The following is an 18,308-nucleotide window of genomic DNA, read 5'->3' as shown; positions in this document are numbered from 1 at the left end:
ATATCGTAGGTGAAGTGTATGTATAACTTAAATGCAACGTTGGATCAATGTTGAATCATCGAAGATAGGAATACTAAACGGCAATACAAATGAGAACATATATATTGAGGTTCATTTCGTTACTTTTTACTAAACATGCTACACAGTTTCTTTAAATGAACTTTAGAATAACTTGTTTTAGTTACCACAGGTTACGACAGAAAGCTTCTAAAGCAATATGGCAAAATGTATTAATTAAGCAACACTCACAAGAAACTGTGAGTGTGTAAAGTGTGTAATCCATAATTATCAGATAAAAATAACCGCTTAAAAACCCCCAGGAGACAAAATCATGAAAATCGTTATACTAACGCATTACGTAAAAAAGCTAACCAGACTATATAAAAGAATTAAATCGCTACCTGTATCACATGACAGGAATATCCACACTTGGACTTTATAAGCAATAACAAGGTTTGTTAAATTAATCAAAATGACCTCGCATGAAATCACAGACACTGAGTTGGAAGAAATAAGCGCAGGTGTAGAAGAGGAAGAACACGACGGCACTGATTGTGCTCCTGTGAAGAGAACTGGCAGATACAGAAGTGTGAGCGATGTTGTTGCCTTTTTTCGATACTGCCAATGTGGAAAATATAGTAGACAAACATGTGACAACAATCTGGCGCAACTGAACAACGGCGGGATAAATGTACCCACCGATGGAGTAGATATTCATCGAGATAGCCGTTGTTATTACGCAGACCCCAAACCCATTCGTTCTAAAGGAAAGACGGTCTATGTATATTCCCTTCACTGTGTGTGTAAACATGCTTCAAAGACATCCTTCCATAAGCGTTAGCAAAAGAATCTAACGGTATGTATGGTAATAGGAACAGTCCGGTAATGATATAAAATTCATATACCAACATATCATACCCTCATTTCACTTTTTGTGTTGCAGATTGGCACCATAGTTAAAGTTTCCGAGCAACAACAGACGCAAAGCAAAAAAGAAATTCGGGCGACAACAGCACCAAATATATGACGAAAACTATTTATGAAATTTGTTGACTTTCTATTCAATGTTTTATCGTGTAATTATCAGATTTATATCGTTATGAATTCTGCCTTTATGTGGACGAAATAAAATCACTTTCGAACCATATCTGATTTTTATTTCATTACTTTATTTGGATTTTATCAGTTTCATGTTTTATAGGGTTCTAAAAAAGGTTATTATGGGGAAAAAATATGGGGTATGTGTGTGAAAACGTATATTGATAGCAAAGTTTCCACTTGTTCAAGCTAAGGGTTTGAACAACACATCCTTCCTGTGTTAAGTCCAAATTTACAATTAATCATAATTACATGTAAATAAAACCTACTACCCTTTAAAAATCATGGTGTTAGACGAAAGATTATTTTGCTCCAAGATGGGAACAAATTACAGTGAGAAATCATTCAGAATAATGCTTGATAAAAAACTGAGAGTGAAAAATGAACTATTGAATATAGAGAAATGGTCTGAAAGGATTATAAAAATAATAATCTTTCGCCCGATTAATGTATAATATGTAAATTATTCAATTTTAAACATTTGAATTTTAAAAATTAATTTCACAAAAGCAGTTAAATCAGATAACGGTATAATTTGATTTACACCAGTTCACGATTCCAAATATCTGCAGTTACAAGGCTCCACTTTTCACAATAACATATTTTCAAAGACAACATTTTTTCACAGTAAACGTGCCAATACAAGCCGTGTGAATAATCATGTCCTAAAGTCCATTTAAAATACATTTTCCAAAAACAAACTGATAAGTTTACGGTTTTGTGTTCAAAATCTTTAAAAAAAATTTTAAAGCTTCAAAGACTTTCCTAAAGAAATAAACAATTCTTTTTGCGTATATCCAAAAATGTTTCGTAACCTAAAAGCTTCCATTAAAGACATACCGGCATGTTTTGGAAGGCTGACGCCAAATTCTTTACATCTCAAAATTATGATCTAAGAAACTGATTTTTTCTGTACATAGAACGTCAACAATACAATTAATTCTGTTTTGTAGCATTTGAAAATTGTACCCGATCCATTTTGACTTGATATATCAGAACCTAACGCTTAACCAATTCAACCACTGCAAACTGAACGACATAAGTAGATGTTTGAAAAGGATCCACATGAGAATTAGGCACTACATATAAATCGTGTGTAACATCAAATAGTTAATCATCAAGGCAATAAAAAAGTAATGTATAAAACAAACATTTTCAGGAAATTCTCAAAGTATCCAGTAGCTAACAGATTAAAATAGACCAGGTTTTTTTAGTTTATTTTAGACGGCTGTGTTGCTATAAATACGATAGGGAATTTGTGAGTATATTTTTGTTCATAACCATGCCTTTTCCTAGCCAATGAATGCACAGAAGAACAAGTGAGGCCTTTTTGTTGAATGACTGCGCAAGACAGAATTACGTCATAATTAGGAAAACTGGTTATTTTTAGTATGTAAAACTACTATAAAAGGGCATACTCTTTCTAATAGTATAGTATTTCTAAGAGGTGTTTTGAAAATAATCCTAGAAATAAAGTTCAGAATCTAAGGAAACTCAAAATGAGTGACATAAGTGGTATTTCTGATGAAGTCTTCTATAGCTCAATCAGCAAGCGCATGGACGGAGAGGTCCATGAGAGCGACGACTGTGCAGTTGTTGCGAGATATGGAGAGCTAAACGAACACGGCAGAATTGTAGTCGTGCTCATTAGAATATGCCATTGTGGCAAACATGAAAACAAGAAGCATGTTTTCAAGACCGGAAAACGATTAGTTCTACCCCTAGATGGAGTTGATGTACACAAAGATGAAAACTGTGAATACGTCCCGGTGAAACACTTTGATCCCATGCTTCGGAAACCCCTTTATCGATTTAAACTGTATTGCCATTGTGCCTCTAAAAAGGGCACCAGGAGATATTTAGATTACAACTAGATAACGGTATGTTAAAAAAACTTACCAGAATAATTTAGAATAGAACCCAAGTCTTTCCTCAAATTACCATTGCCGCTTAATATTATGAATTTTTTTTATAATAAATCTAACAACAGTGTAAACGTATGACTGTTTCATTTGTTTTCTTTTACAGCCCGAAGAGCCATCACATGACAGCGAACGATTAAATTACACAAAATGGCTGCCCAACCGAGGAAGGATGATAGATCGACCGGGAAATGAACATTAAAATGCAGGTTAAACAACGTACTATGTTTGGCAAGATAAGTACTAGTACCAAAAGGAAGAATGAAACGTGAACAAACGAAAAGTGTTGTGTATTTGAAATGAAAGCATGTGTACATAATGTGTGAACAATTATTTATTTAAAAAAAATATTTATTTCAAACAATTAAATAAAAACAAATGAAGATTTGTCAATGTCTTTAGAGGTTGTATTAGTGCTCTATGGTGTTAAGATTTTCCGTTTCATCCAGAGTGTATTACGTTGACATATGACTTTGTTTAGTAATCATATTAAAAAACTGTAAATTTACACATTTTAATATATGTATACATGTATATGCAAGCTAATAGAGCAAATTTTATCATTTTGCTAATACCAACTGGAATATCGTATGACATGAAATGTGATTATCTAAAATAAAAATGACAGAAAGTATAGGAGTTATTTATTTATTAACATTGACACATTGTGTGCTTGAAACTAATATAACAGATTATTAAAATTGTGCAAGGCCACATAACATCGGGTCTTGAACAATGATTTTACGAACTTTTCTTTAAAGGGAAATATGAGAAGATTAACAGGAAAAACAAGGTTTATAATAAAAATCAAAATAATCAAACCAAAATTGTAGCAAGATCTTTATAAACTACATTTAGTAGTTTAAGATGCGCTATGTAAACTCGTTTGTCATAATTGTTCAGTCTATTAAAGTCAAAGTTGTTCAACATGATATGAGGTATCATAAATTAATAACTGTAGCATCAGTTTTTATGACATTACAAAATAATCTATAAAAATGATGATACATGTACGTTGAATTATGTTTAAAATTTGCTAAAAACATATAAATTAAATAACTGCACATTGTTCAATGTTTGAATGAAGTGAGATATAAATGATACAAAAAATTAAATTTAAAAATTATTGTTTATCCGAATTTTTTTTTTTAAAGACCAGTGCTACTATTTTTTTTAAAATTCTAGACTGAATTTCTCATAGTCTGTGAAAGTTGAAATATAATATAGAAATTAATTTGTTATTGGGAATACTAATTTTACTTAAGTGTTCTGTCTATACAGGTCATCAAAATCATATATGGCCAGTTAGGTAGAATGTTTTCTAACGACTGGTCTATAATAAATTATTAATTCAAATTTTTGAAAACTGCACTTTAGAAACATTGGCATTGACAGCACCATTCAACACATTTTCAAACACATTAACTTATGTAAATATTCCCTTTTTTTAATTTTCATTGTACAGAAAATTAACAGGAAAGAAACGTAAAAACGACACAGTCATATGTGAAAAAAAGACAGACTGAACTACATAAAGTAAAATATCTGCAAAATCTTACATATGAATTTTTGATGAGTGCCCAAATAACCCAATTTTTTTCATCATTTTAATTTTGTTCACACCGAAAGTCAAATTAAAAAGATAAGAACATTGTCTGTACCTTTAACATTTTTTTACGAACTTAATGTTCACGTTTGAAATGTATACTTCCCAAAACCACAGCATCGGCACTCAATATTAATACACAAAAACGTAAATACTGTAAAAATAAACTTTTGAAATCTAACATTATTAATGTTTGTTACATCTGGAAAAATTATAATGCAAATGCTTTAAAAATTGTAAAAATAGAGTGATAATTTTAAATTGCATATATTATTAACTACACATGCTTATTCTTTATCAAACTTATAGCGGAGCACAGGTATGAGTAAGGTGCTCATAAAATGATATACAAATGTACATGGTTTCAAATCTCAGTGTTACCTAGATTAGTTACCACATTAACCAACACTTACATTATTCAAATTCTAACCATGGAATATTGGGGGCTTAAAATGAGTACAATAGAAAGCAATTACTCATTATATCCTCTAAGCATCTTGCCTAGCTCATCAGATTTTCCGCTTTGTAATTGGTACATATATATTTAAAAAGTTGAGCAAAGTGGTGTTACACTTCCTTTTAGAAAAGCAAAGCCGCAACTTGTAAAATACCGGTGACTTATGTCTATAAATAGAGGACATATCTGAGAAACTAATGAAACAATGAAAAAATGTTGCATGTAACAGATAGAAAAAGGAAGTGTTAAACAAGCAAATATTAAACATTTAATGTTTAATGCATCTTTCGATTTAGTATTAATCTTCGAAAAGACATCGAAAAATGACTCAAATCAACCTTCGTTTTCTTGAGTGAATTTTATAGCAAAAGGATTAAACCATAACTTACATTAAAATATTGTATTAACAAAAGCAATTTGTCAAAGAAAACACAGACGAATAAAAACAAAACATTTAAAGAGAAGGTCACATCAAATTAAGAATCATTATATCAAGTATACTAGGTTGGCTTGTTAGAGTTAAATTTTCAAATGTGCTGAAAAGAATCATGTTACATGTTTTTTTCATTTGAAATATTGCAACGAAAAGGGGTTTGAAATATAGAACAAAGTGCCGTTTGCAGCGGAAACGGAAAGTCAAAAGAAGTGTCGTAATATTGAAAAGTTATTGTCGTTGTCATAAAAGAAATACCGATAAAAGGGTGAACCCCGGTAATAATAAAACAATAGATAGAAAAAAGAGGTGGGGTGGTGGAAGTTATTGGTACGAAATATCATGGAGGGACTATCATGGACCAAATCAAACAAATAGGGTTTGGTATGTGAATGCAAATAAAGATTAAACCAAGAAAACATTGTAAAAATACGCGTAGAAGCATTCAGTTATCTATATTTTCTGATTTATTATAACAGGAGGTGATACAGCAAAAAGGATACAGTGCCTTTTACCAATTATTATTCTTGTGGAAATTGACTACATAGTTCATGTACGAAAAAATGTCTCTTATTGCCTTGCTAATACAGCTATTCAAATTAAATAAAAATGAAAATGACTAAAAAATGTCTTATATCTCTTTATTGTTATTTTTATGACGCTGAATTTTTATGTAATTTATGGTTTCATCCTAAAAAAAAAATTAAACAAAATTCGAATCTAAAAATCTAAAACTATACTGAAATTAGGACTATTTCAATAAGCTTGATATGCAAAGACTTAATGATTTATGAAAATAAAGATATTTATTTACTAGTTTATTTATGCTTAAATAACATTAGCATTATATTATAAATCCTTTGAGATAATTTGGAGGTCCATTCAAATATATAAAACTTTAAATAAATAACAGTAAGATGTATATAAATTATCTTGTTTATACAAAGAATGAGAATGTATAAACGTAAATATAAAACAAACTTAATATATAAGCTGTGTTCGTGGCAAGCGTTGTTTAGAATAACATGCGTTATGAATACTACATTTGTAAAAATACTAAAACAATTGAAACAACAAAATACACTAAAAATGTCAATAAGTTTTATATGTCATGCACGCCCAAGACCTTTGTTTATAGTCGAAAAATTGAAAATAAAAGCGTGACTTTGCGTGTTAATAAATCCTTGTAAAGCAAAAACAATTTAATATTATGGGGATAACTTCAGAAGGAAATATTATTGGCATTGTTGTTATGATATTTAAAAATTCTTATAGAAATATTATTTTTGAAAGTTAATAAACATAACAAAAATGTCCAATTGCATTAAAGCTTATCTTTGAGTTAAGTAATATGTACCAAAACTGGTTTTGTATTTCATTAATTCATGTTCATGAGAGATGGGAGTGGAAGGGTAAGATATATTTACCCGTACTGTACGTACTTTAACGGTACACTTCATAGATAAAAGTATTTAATAGTATCGCCAAGATTCCATTTCTTATCCTTGTTTCTAACAAATCACGGCCAGTTATGACATGTCATATGATCTTATATTACAGGAAGGATAAAATCTGAGCTGTTCATGCTATAGCTGCATTTAGTAACTCCTTTTTATCCGTCTTAATTCTGATTGGAGCGTGCTTTATCAATCAGTCCCAGAGTGTGGTATAAAGCTTAACACTTTCTAACTTTCTGAGCAAGTTTCTGAAATTCGGTAGAAACGATATATAGGAGAACTTATCATAAGATTTTATCTATATCTATCAATTAAACAGGAGTCATGTTTAACAGCGCACCATTGTCTGTTAATCAAAGAGATGAAGAAATTCATCTTAATAAAAAATGTAAATGGAAGAGGCGCAGGAAACGTGGGGGTTATAGATGGAAACGAAAGTGTAAATGTAGTAAAAGATATCCAGAAGACAAACATATACATTCACTACGCGAATGTTCATACAAAATGGTTTATAAATGGATTCCACATTACGGATATGTTTATGTTTTGGAAATTAATTGCTATTGCTCACACAGTCCAGGAATCAGGAGGTATGATTTATAAAAACGTCAATATTAATTATATATGTTGTTAATGAACGTATGTACACTTTCCTTGAATTTTAAATCAAATTTGAAATTAAACAGTTAACTCATTTGCTATGCCCAGTCTTCTTTCTTTTAAATTAAACTTAGCAATACCAGCAATATGTGTTTGCGAATGAAAACTATAATTAGGAAACGTGTTCTCATGAAAAACTGATATGTTATTATTTGATCTAATATTGTAAAATATAAAAATCCTAAACCGTTGAAATTATTTTGATCATAATGTATGTTTATCCGAATTAATTTTCGACAGGTTTCCCAACCACCTTAAAATGATTTGCATTAACATTTCATGATTTTTGTACTTAAAAAATCCAAACGTCTTATTGATATTAGTGGACATAATTTTTAAGATATCAATATCAGGCATTTATTCACAACCAAATTTTTACTTTACAGTGTCGTTCTTGCATCTAAAACTGATTTGATGAAATGACAGTTTTCATGTTAAATACAAATCAACTTATTCATTAACTGTGCTTTATCATTAACTAGCATAAATAAAAAATATATATGTAGTAACAAATTGCATAAAAAAACAAAGAAAAAGTGAGCATGTACAACTTTGCGCCCCGCATTACTTGAAATTACTAAACATTACGGGTACCAGAGATCGGATGACAAAATGTTTCATATGAATATTTATTAATGACACAAACTTTATGTTCAAATTGGCAAAATGCCCAGAAAATCTACACATTATGCACATTCGTTGTGCGGTATATAAAATGGTTTTCTTTCTGGTTTGCAGATACATGTATAATCATATTTATGAAGATAGACATTATATTACAATGAATACATTATCAATAAACGATATTAAATAAAGTATTACCTTGTCACTTCGTGAACTAAAAATTGCTGTGCAATACGTTTGAAGGCAGATTCTGATGTGTAATAAAATTGTTTTGTTCATTCAAACAGACTTAAATGTTTACTTTGACTTTGCATTGGCTCTATGAACAAATCATATAAATAGGGGTGAGAGTTATACCCGTATAAATAGGATACCGTTATAATGTGTAATGAAATACCATACCCTGTAATGGAATACAAACAACTACACTCAAATATGCAGAGATGCGGAATTGATAAACCAAGAATTCCAGATATTCAATTAAAAACACTTGCAAAGTGTTTTAAGAGAAGAAGGCGACAATGTGAAACGTTTAACAGATGGTCAGACGAACTAATGGTGGCTAAAGGGAATTCGAAAGCTTACTGATTACTATATCTAATATTATTATGCCTCCTGTCAGTTTGTCGCTATATTTTCAATAAAATATAATTTTCGCATAGTTATACTAATGGTTTTTAAGCGTAAGCATACTATGCCAAAAAGACGGCTGCTTAACAAGTGCCGACAGCGGGGTTCGAACTCATGACCCTTAAATCATTACGTCTTGAAACCCAACGCATTACCGTTACGCTACATTAGGTTAAACGTCTCTCGTTTCTTGAAAAAAACATTAACCTTTGTTGATTTTTTTTATTATACAACAACCTGTTGATTAAAAAACAATCAAATTAATTGATCAATTTGAAAGAAAAAACGCTAGATTTTCCGGTGATTATTTTTGGGATTAAGACATCACTTAAACGTCACAGCTACTTATATCAAAGCACGTCAGTATATACAACACTCGGCATAATAATAACAATAGAGTTGTGTTGTGCATGTACTATGCCGAAATAATAGTCAGGGTTTGATACATAGAGCACTCGCCTCCGGCTCGTGCACCATGTATCAAACCCTGACTACTATTTCGGCATAATACATGCACAACACAACAGTATTATATAAATAGAAAAGAACTATATATGATATGAGTTAAATTTGGCCCTCATAATTCGCCATTTTTTGTGTTTCGGGTAAAATGAAATGTTATGTTATATTTTAGAAGAGTTGGTGTAAAATATATTTCTCACCTATTTATTTGATTTTTTTGCACTCAGTGTCAGTATATGACGTCAGAAGTGACGCCGCTATTTCTATAATTCAATCAAAATCGGTCAAAAATTGACATTTTTCTTATCTTGTAATGAATGGGAAATAAAGAGCACATGCTTGAACAAGGAAAATTTTTTGGTCACTTATTAGCCTTGGCTAGATACATCTCTGATTAAATATTTTGTTTGTTCAAGCATGCGCTCTATGGTTTCTGAAAGGAAAACTGCTTAAAAACAAGCTGTTTTATGCTAAAAATCCAAAAATGGCGGGAAAATGTTGTCTTTACGATGTCATATTTCTAAATTGTGGGCAGTTGAATAGAAATGAACATTATGTTAAAACATCACATATATATCAGTACAAAGAAAACAAAGAATTACAGTAAAATGATGATGTTCATTTTAGGGGCCCACAATATATATAGTCCTTTATACACATTTATTCGAGTAAAAACCTCGTTGATAACAAGTATTTGTTAACAATGCAAATATAACATAATGTTATTAAATATCAAATACCAATCAATTTCATAAAAAAATTAATGACGACAATTCAAATGTTATAGGATAATCTGCATCATTTTGATAAACACATGCATAAGTTTTTTACTATTTTTTTGTCTTTTATGTTATTCAAAATGATTTATTTTTCATTGGTTTTAGATAGAAAGGACCAACAATGCTGGAAAAAAACCCAATCATAGCATTATAAAAACTTTTTGGGAGTTGATTTTAAATCAACTCTCCTATGCAGTCACTCGGACAAACCAAAAGTGAAACAGTGTTTGGACCTCAGCACAAATCATTGCTCCTGTCAAGACTTAGTTCTTGAAAATAATTGATGCATTCGATGTAATGTATGCTAAAGCATTGTTTTTCAAGGAAACTTATTTACAAATACCTTAAAATAGTCAGATTTTAAATGGCACGAACAATTTAAATATTTTTTGTAGCCTTTACAGACCTTTACAGCAAACCCACTAACAAACATATATACCGAAATAAAAATCCATCATCCTGAATCTACAAGAAAATTTATACCCTTTGGATTGGGTATCCGTGCGCGCCGAATCTGCTTAACAGATGAGGTATATTTCAAACAACGGGAGAAAATAAATACAATTTTACGCAAATGTGGATATTCGAACAAGAAGGTCAAAAATCAACTTGTGAAGGTACATAAACTTAACCGCTCCGATTTATTAAACTACAGAAAAAATACCAAACGTTGTAACCATGTTCCACTTGTCTTAAATTATACCAGAGGACTATCAAATATTCATCAAATTTGATAGAAATGACAAAAATTTCTTGAAATTTCCGACCGACTGAAACTTGCGTTTCAAAACACACCTATAGTGGCATTCAGCAGAGACAAAAGCTTGAAAAACATACTCGTCAATAAGAAACAACCTCTCCTTTATGAAAGAACATGTATGTGAGCAGTGTGGTTAAAAATATGTGTTATGTGTAAATATATTATTTTCTAGCCAATTTCAAGACTCTTAAAGCAAAACATATCAAGTTAAAACTCGTATCGATTGTAAGTAAAGAAATGTTGTGTATGGGATGTTTTGTAAAAAGTGTACGAAAATGGTATATGTTGGGGAAACGGGGTTGTCTTTTTATCAAAGACATATTTTTCATCACTGATTAAGAGAGAAAATACCGACCCTGTAGCAATGCATTTTTATACAAATGAACATTCTGTTGATGATTGTTCTGTAATAGGTATTGAAAAACTGTACAAAGATGAAATTTACAGAAAATACAGAAAAATTTGTGGAAGAAAAAATTAAATACTTAATACAATATGTATATGCCTTTTGGTATCAACAAAAAGAAACATTATTGTCTTTAGACTAAATAATTACAAGTTGGTAAAGACACTTTTTTATACTAAGTCCCATTATTTATACATTTTTCATATATTATTTATTTATGTAAACTACAGAAAATTGAATAATAAGAAGTGAACTCAATATCTATCGAAGCTATACCCGTATAACCTGTAATTTTAACAATATGGATACTCAGTTGTACATGTATATTTAATTTGTTCAAAATTTGAATGTTTTCACAGTGGATTTGTACAATTTTATATTGATTATATTGTGCTTATTTTTTCATCATAAAGTCTCATTTTAAAACAAAGACAGCAACTTATCTTAGAACAACAAATAAATGACATAGCACTTTTAGATGTTGGACTTTTTTATACTTGCAGTGGATCAATGTAACGGTTATAGAGGGTCTTTAAAAAATATGTTTTATTTTTGTACAGCTAAGCAAAATAAAGATCCCGATTTACTTTTACAGGAAAACTTACACAATAATTTATATCTTCTCTCCAGCTAACAATAAAAATAAAATTATTTCAATACATATATGGCGGAAACACACAAAAATTTAGTAACATTCTTATGTATTTCTTGTAATTTATTCATCGTATTTTAAATCATCTAATTTAGTTACATTCTTATGTATTTCTTGTAATGTATCTACTGTATTTCTAATCATCTATAAGTGATATTGACATGTGATCTGATCCGTCATCAGTCCAAAAGCATAAAAAAACTTTAATAATTATCACTAAAACCGATCATACAAAATTGTTTTATAATAACTTATGTGATTTTAACCACAAATACCTATTCATGATAACCTTATGTTATTTTTACCACATTAAAGGGGCATAGTCACGATTTGGGTCAAATTCTATTTTTCTGTTTTTATTAATATCTGCAATGCTTTAGGTATGCATTTCTAATGATCAAATGAAATTTAGGTGTAAAAATCTGTTTCAAGCTGATTTTTCTACCTTTTTATTCATTTGAAGCAAAAATAAGCAGTTCCTAACGATCAACACATTCATTTTTGGTCTAAAACTGGGATGGGATTTTCACTTCAACATTCAAAATGTAAACAAACGCTTTGTTTACATAGCAAAGAATTGTAAGCTCTGTAACTCGCTTATGACTCATCAAATGGCACTCAAATTTTGGTTGCCTATTAAAAATGCCTTACTGAAACATTGTAAACGTTAAAATCGAAAAAAAAAAATTTTTGACCAAAATCGTGACCAGGCCCCTTTAACCTTTTCCCCGAAATAGATTTGTTTACTTCATTTTCAAATAGTAATGATATTACAGCTTTAAGGTATCCCACAGAACGATTTATATTTAATATTTACACAACATTAATTAAAACATGTGAAAAGCTGTCAATGTGACAGCAAACCGGGTTTTTTTTATGCGAACTGTATCCATAATCCATGTCAACCCGTATCCAGTGAAATGGAGTACCATATATGCAACATTTTGCCAAAAAATGACTAAGTTCAAAAGCTAGTATTTTTTTCATAAATTATCGGAAATCAAAATCCTAGCAATATGCACACCTCTGATATATGTACAATTGATCTGCAAAAGAACAACTTCCTATCTTGAGAACTGTAGGAGGAGTTGTCCGTACAATGAGGGTACCCTATATGCAACATTTTGCCAAAAAATGACTAAGTTCAAAAGCTAGTATTTTTTTCATGAATTATTGGAAATCAAAATCCTAGCAATATGCACACCTCTAATATGTGTACAATTGATCTGCAAAAGAACAACTTCCTATCTTGAAAACTGTAGGAGGAGTTATCCGTACAATGAGGGTACCCTATATGCAACATTTTGCCAAAAAATGACTAAGTTCAAAAGCTAGTATTTTTTTCATGAATTATTTGAAATCAAAATCCTAGCAATATGCACACCTCTGATATATGTACAATTGATCTGCAAAAGAACAACTTCCTATCTTGAAAACTGTAGGAGGAGCTGTCCGTACAATGAGGGTACCATATATGCAACATTTTGCCAAAAAATGACTAAGTTCAAAAGCTAGTATTTTTTCGATGAATTATTGGAAATCAAAATCCTAGCAATATGCACACCTCTGATATGTGTACAATTGATCTGCAAAAGAACAACTTCCTATCTTGAAAACTGTAGGTGGAGTTATCCGTACAATGAGGGTACCCTTTTGGCAGCCGCCCGCCCGCCATTTTCAGGGAAACTATTTTTTCGTGGGGAAAGTCTTTCAGACAAAAATGACAGAAACACGCAATTTTATGAATTTTCAAAATACTTTTCTTTTCATTATGCTTTGTAAATTATTCACATTTTTATCATTTAATAGGTCTGTAATGTATTATTTAGGTTTTGTGTGACATGTACAAAATTATATCTTGAGAGAGAATGATAGACATTTAGCATAAACTCATGCAAATATATATAAAATGTCTAAAGAATTTTAAGCCAATTTTTTTAATATTTTTCATTTGAAACCCCATTTCTAAAACTTAATATCACTAACCGCCATGTTTTATTATGTCAAAATAATACTGAATACATATCTAGGCAAACTGGATAAATCCTTAAAAAGTCTTGGTATTCAAATTGTAGCTGTTATAGAAATCGTCTATTTTAAGTGCAAAAAGGTCACAAAAAATGTTATGCGGCTTTGTACATAATTATTTCGTAATCCCTCTATTGATTGTGACCATTGTGCATGATTAAAAACAATATATGAAGAAATAGGTTTTGTTAATCAAAAATACTGACAACAAATCCCTTACTATGCTGAATTTGCATTTTAGGTGAAAAAAGAAAAAAATTAAATGGGACATAACTCAGAGGGATGAATTTACTGACACCCCCCCCCCACCATTATTTTGTATTTTTCAAATATAATTTGTTTATATATTTCAATGATATACTTCTCAAGAAATTCTTGATACAACAACATTGAGGAGAAGAATACCTTAATTACTTTGTCAAATAAATTGATATTAAACCCCATTGTGACAGTCAATGTTACTGTTAAACAACATTTTACTTTGAGCTATGTTTTCATAACACATGTCAAAAATTGTTTAGTCTGATTTAGAAAAGTTGTTTACTTTTCAAATTTTGTTTTAAAGGGACTTAGACACGATTTGAGATCAAACATTTTATTTTTATTTTTTATGCATAAAATGGTTTACTGTTGCAGTTTAAATGACTGACCAAAATATTGAATGTTAAAGTTAATTTACAAGCGAGATACAGAGGTTAAGAATTGGTTGTTATGTAAACAAAGCTCGAGTCTTATGGTTGTTTACAAAAAATGTAATGTAGAGAATTACCATTTCTTAGACAAAATGACTTGTAAAAAACAATTTAAACTAATTCAATATCTTCATACATACTATTATTAACAAAAGAAAGTTATGTTTTATTGAAACTAACACCAATTCAACACATATATAAATAATGAAAAATTCGAGCTTTGTATACAAAACATAGAATAACGAACTTTATATCTTGCTGATAACTTGATATTTGACTTTCAAATTTTGACATAGCATTATAAACTTCTATATTTATCATTATAAACATTGAAAATGGAAAAAAGAAAATTTTAAAACTTTAAGTCAAATCGTGTCCAAGTCCCTTTAAGCTTTACAAAATCTAACGAAATTACATCCCAACGTGTAAGCTAAAAACCACAATCCACAAAAATTAGGCCTCACAAATTTTTATGATTCCACAGTATACTTTTATGTTGAACTTTTGGCCATATGGGCCAAATATATGCATGGGGTTAAAATTTGAATGATTTAGATTATTTTCACAATTTAAAAAACAACAACAGTATTTCTAGTAATGAACAACAACCCTTAAATCATAATGTTTTAAGGAACTTGAGGGTGTGATTATTCTTAAAAAAGAAAAAGAAATGTAATACTATAAAGCTGCTCATATTGACTGCATTTGACACAACCTTATACTCACGCACATGATAACATACGTGAAATACAATACGTATGAAGTGAATCCTTGATTTTGACTCAGATCTCAGACTGTACATTGGACGTTGACCTTAGATCACATTAGCTGATTTACTGTATATTTACTTTACTCGACCGCATGTGTGAAGAAAAATGTGATATGATAATAATTATCTTCAATAATAATCCCGAGTTTATCTAGAATTATTTTTAAGGGTGTTAGAACCATTTTAACAAGAGCTTGGGCTTTGGGTAGTTGTGTCAAACAGTAATGTAACGTAGGCCTGTCTATTTTATTGATGGCCACTTAGCCATGGCTTTTGGAATCAACAAAATTTGTCTGACTACGCAATTTATGCATATTTCGCTTGAAACCACGTCACTTTTAATTAACATGTTTTGACGCAAGGAATAGATAGCTACGCCTTACTGAAAGTCCAAGGTCTTGTTAAAATGGTTCTGATTGTTTGTTTGTTTGCTTTTAATTTGATATATTCTAAATACCACGGTTTCAAACCTTGAAAAAAATTGGTGCATGCTCTCTACCAATAATGTTAATTCTGTTTCGTTATTGTCGCTGTGAAGCTTATTGTAGGTCACCATAAATTAGTAAGGTCGCATCGACTTCTTTAAAATGCGGACTCAATTTTTATAAAAAAAAATCAGCGATCTGCTAAATCCTAGAGAAGGTTTTAGCAAATTGTTTAACTAAATTTAGTAAGGGACAAAATACTTCAACATTAATTAAACTTGTTAGATATTTAACCTTTGGTATCTAACGAAAATTGAGAATGCTTAAAAGTTTGTTGGTTGTAAAAGCAAAATATCTTCAAAATTTGTAGGTGAATTTAATTGTTTTCAAACAGAGTATAATTTTCGAAACATTCAAACCACGAAAGCAACATCTGATCAATGATAATTGTACCTCAATTACTCTAATTCAATTGATGCTATTGTCGTTAATCTATATGTTACAACTTTTATTTGACCTATTGTTGTACTTTTCAACCATTATTAGTGTCCAATGTCTTTACTACGATATATTTTATACTTTTTAGTGTATTTGTCTGTGATTACACTACGAATCGATTTCATAATGTATAGTCTAATACATTTTATCACTGGCAATTTTTTTTGGCCGAAAAACATATAAATATATGTAATAAGGAATCATTCTTTGAATATAATGAGCTGATCAACTACGGTTGGAAGTGATCAAATTACTCATAAAGCCTTCCGGTTTTTATTCGATATGATCATCCTCGACCATATTTGATCACCTCATTAAACTCAAAGAATGATTCTTAATTCCTAAAATGTAACCATAGTGTTTGTATTATTTTGACTTTGTATCCTGAACAAGAAATGTGTGTTGTCCAAATCAAATTAAAAAAGACATTGCAAATTTCAAACAGTTCCAAATAAGTTTGATGACGAGGAACATTATGTCCTAATAATTTACAACTACTTCAAGTGTTTGAAGTTTTTAATAGGAACTCCTTTAAAAAAATTGTTTTTCAAGGCAATGACCTGTATAAGATGGAATGATAATTAGGCTAATGCCGATCAGACGTGTATTTCAAGACAATCATAAAATCGAAGTATTGTGGCAATGTTTCAAAGGCAAACAGCCCCTCTGCAAGAGCGGGTCAATCTACAAAGCTTTATTATGTTAATTTTTGTATTACAATTAGCAATATATAATGTGTGCATTAATTGACACACTACTAGATATTATCTAACAGGCGGGGTTCATGAGAAAATTAAATGAACAGAGTGTCATTGTCATCCGCAGTAATAAAAAATAGTCAAACATAGCAAGAATGCTGAGAACCTGGTTCGGGTTTTTTTCCTATCCTTAATTAGTTGAATATACACGATATAGCATGCTGACATGTATATATATATATTTATTACCTAATCAAAGGGATTTTGTTGTTTTATTACAAATTAAATAGTTGCATCTATTTTGAACTGCCGGTCAATAGACTGCGATCTATTAGACCGCCGGTCAATAGACTGTGATCTATTGGACCGCCGGTCAATAGACTGCGATCTATTTGATCGGCAACACAGTATTTCAGAACGTATGTATGTTAATGTTTCATCCTATCGATAGTTCTCAGGAAATGTATATTCCTTTACATAGACGCTGTTTTTAGTACTTGGTGAAACCAAATTCAATGTTATCAAAATGGAGTATCACATAATCAACAGTTTTAAAGCCTCATATAAGGTAAATCTAATGGGTTGAAGACTCTCCCTTCTTTGTGTAAACTAATATTAATTTGAGATGTTGTTAAGCATGCGGCAGGATTTGTGCATGTAAACGATGAAAAAACGTATATTGCATAATGGCAAGAAAACCATCTGTAATATGCAAATCGTAAACATTGAAAACTAAAAAAGGAATTAGGTAATAAAACATTTATTTAATGCTTGAGCAGTCAATAGACCAGAATTTTTTCCCTTGGTGCAGGGAACAGCTCAGTATGATCTATTGCCCTCGGCCGTTGGCCTCGGGCAATAGATCATACTGAGCTGTTCCCTGCACCTCGGGAAAAATATTCTGGTCTATTGACTGCTCAAGCATTAAATAACTGTATATTATATATATATATATATATATATATATATATATATATATATATATATATATATATATATATATATATATATATATATATATATATATATATATATATAGTATCAACAATTGCAAGTACAGTACTTTATTCAATCATTTAAGTCCAAATGTGACATTCAACTTGCATGATGCAACGTCCTTTAATTTCAAAATTTAAAAATATTCCAAAAGACCAGGTAGCATATCATTATAGATAACGTATGTAATAGCATAGCTACTTTGCAATTTAATATGCTTAAATATACAGCACACAAAACATTAAATATCACTTGT

General features: G+C 30.3%; 1 protein-coding gene and 1 long non-coding RNA gene across 2 annotated transcripts in view; one reads left to right on the top strand and one right to left on the bottom strand.

Moving 5' to 3' along the window:
- LOC105342703 (uncharacterized) overlaps positions 1-18,308 on the bottom strand; it is a 39,143-nt gene that overhangs the window by 13,404 nt on the left and 7,431 nt on the right. The gene's annotated exons all lie outside the window — the stretch shown is intronic.
- Positions 1,531-3,652, top strand: LOC105342686 (uncharacterized). Its single transcript, XR_902575.4, has 2 exons — positions 1,531-2,978; positions 3,127-3,652. It is a non-coding gene; the product is annotated as an uncharacterized lncRNA (long non-coding RNA).

The sequence above is a fragment of the Magallana gigas genome, chromosome 8 (genome assembly GCF_963853765.1).
Source record: "Magallana gigas chromosome 8, xbMagGiga1.1, whole genome shotgun sequence".
Taxonomy (NCBI): domain Eukaryota; kingdom Metazoa; phylum Mollusca; class Bivalvia; order Ostreida; family Ostreidae; genus Magallana; species Magallana gigas.
This window is presented reverse-complemented; position numbering and strand designations above follow the sequence as displayed.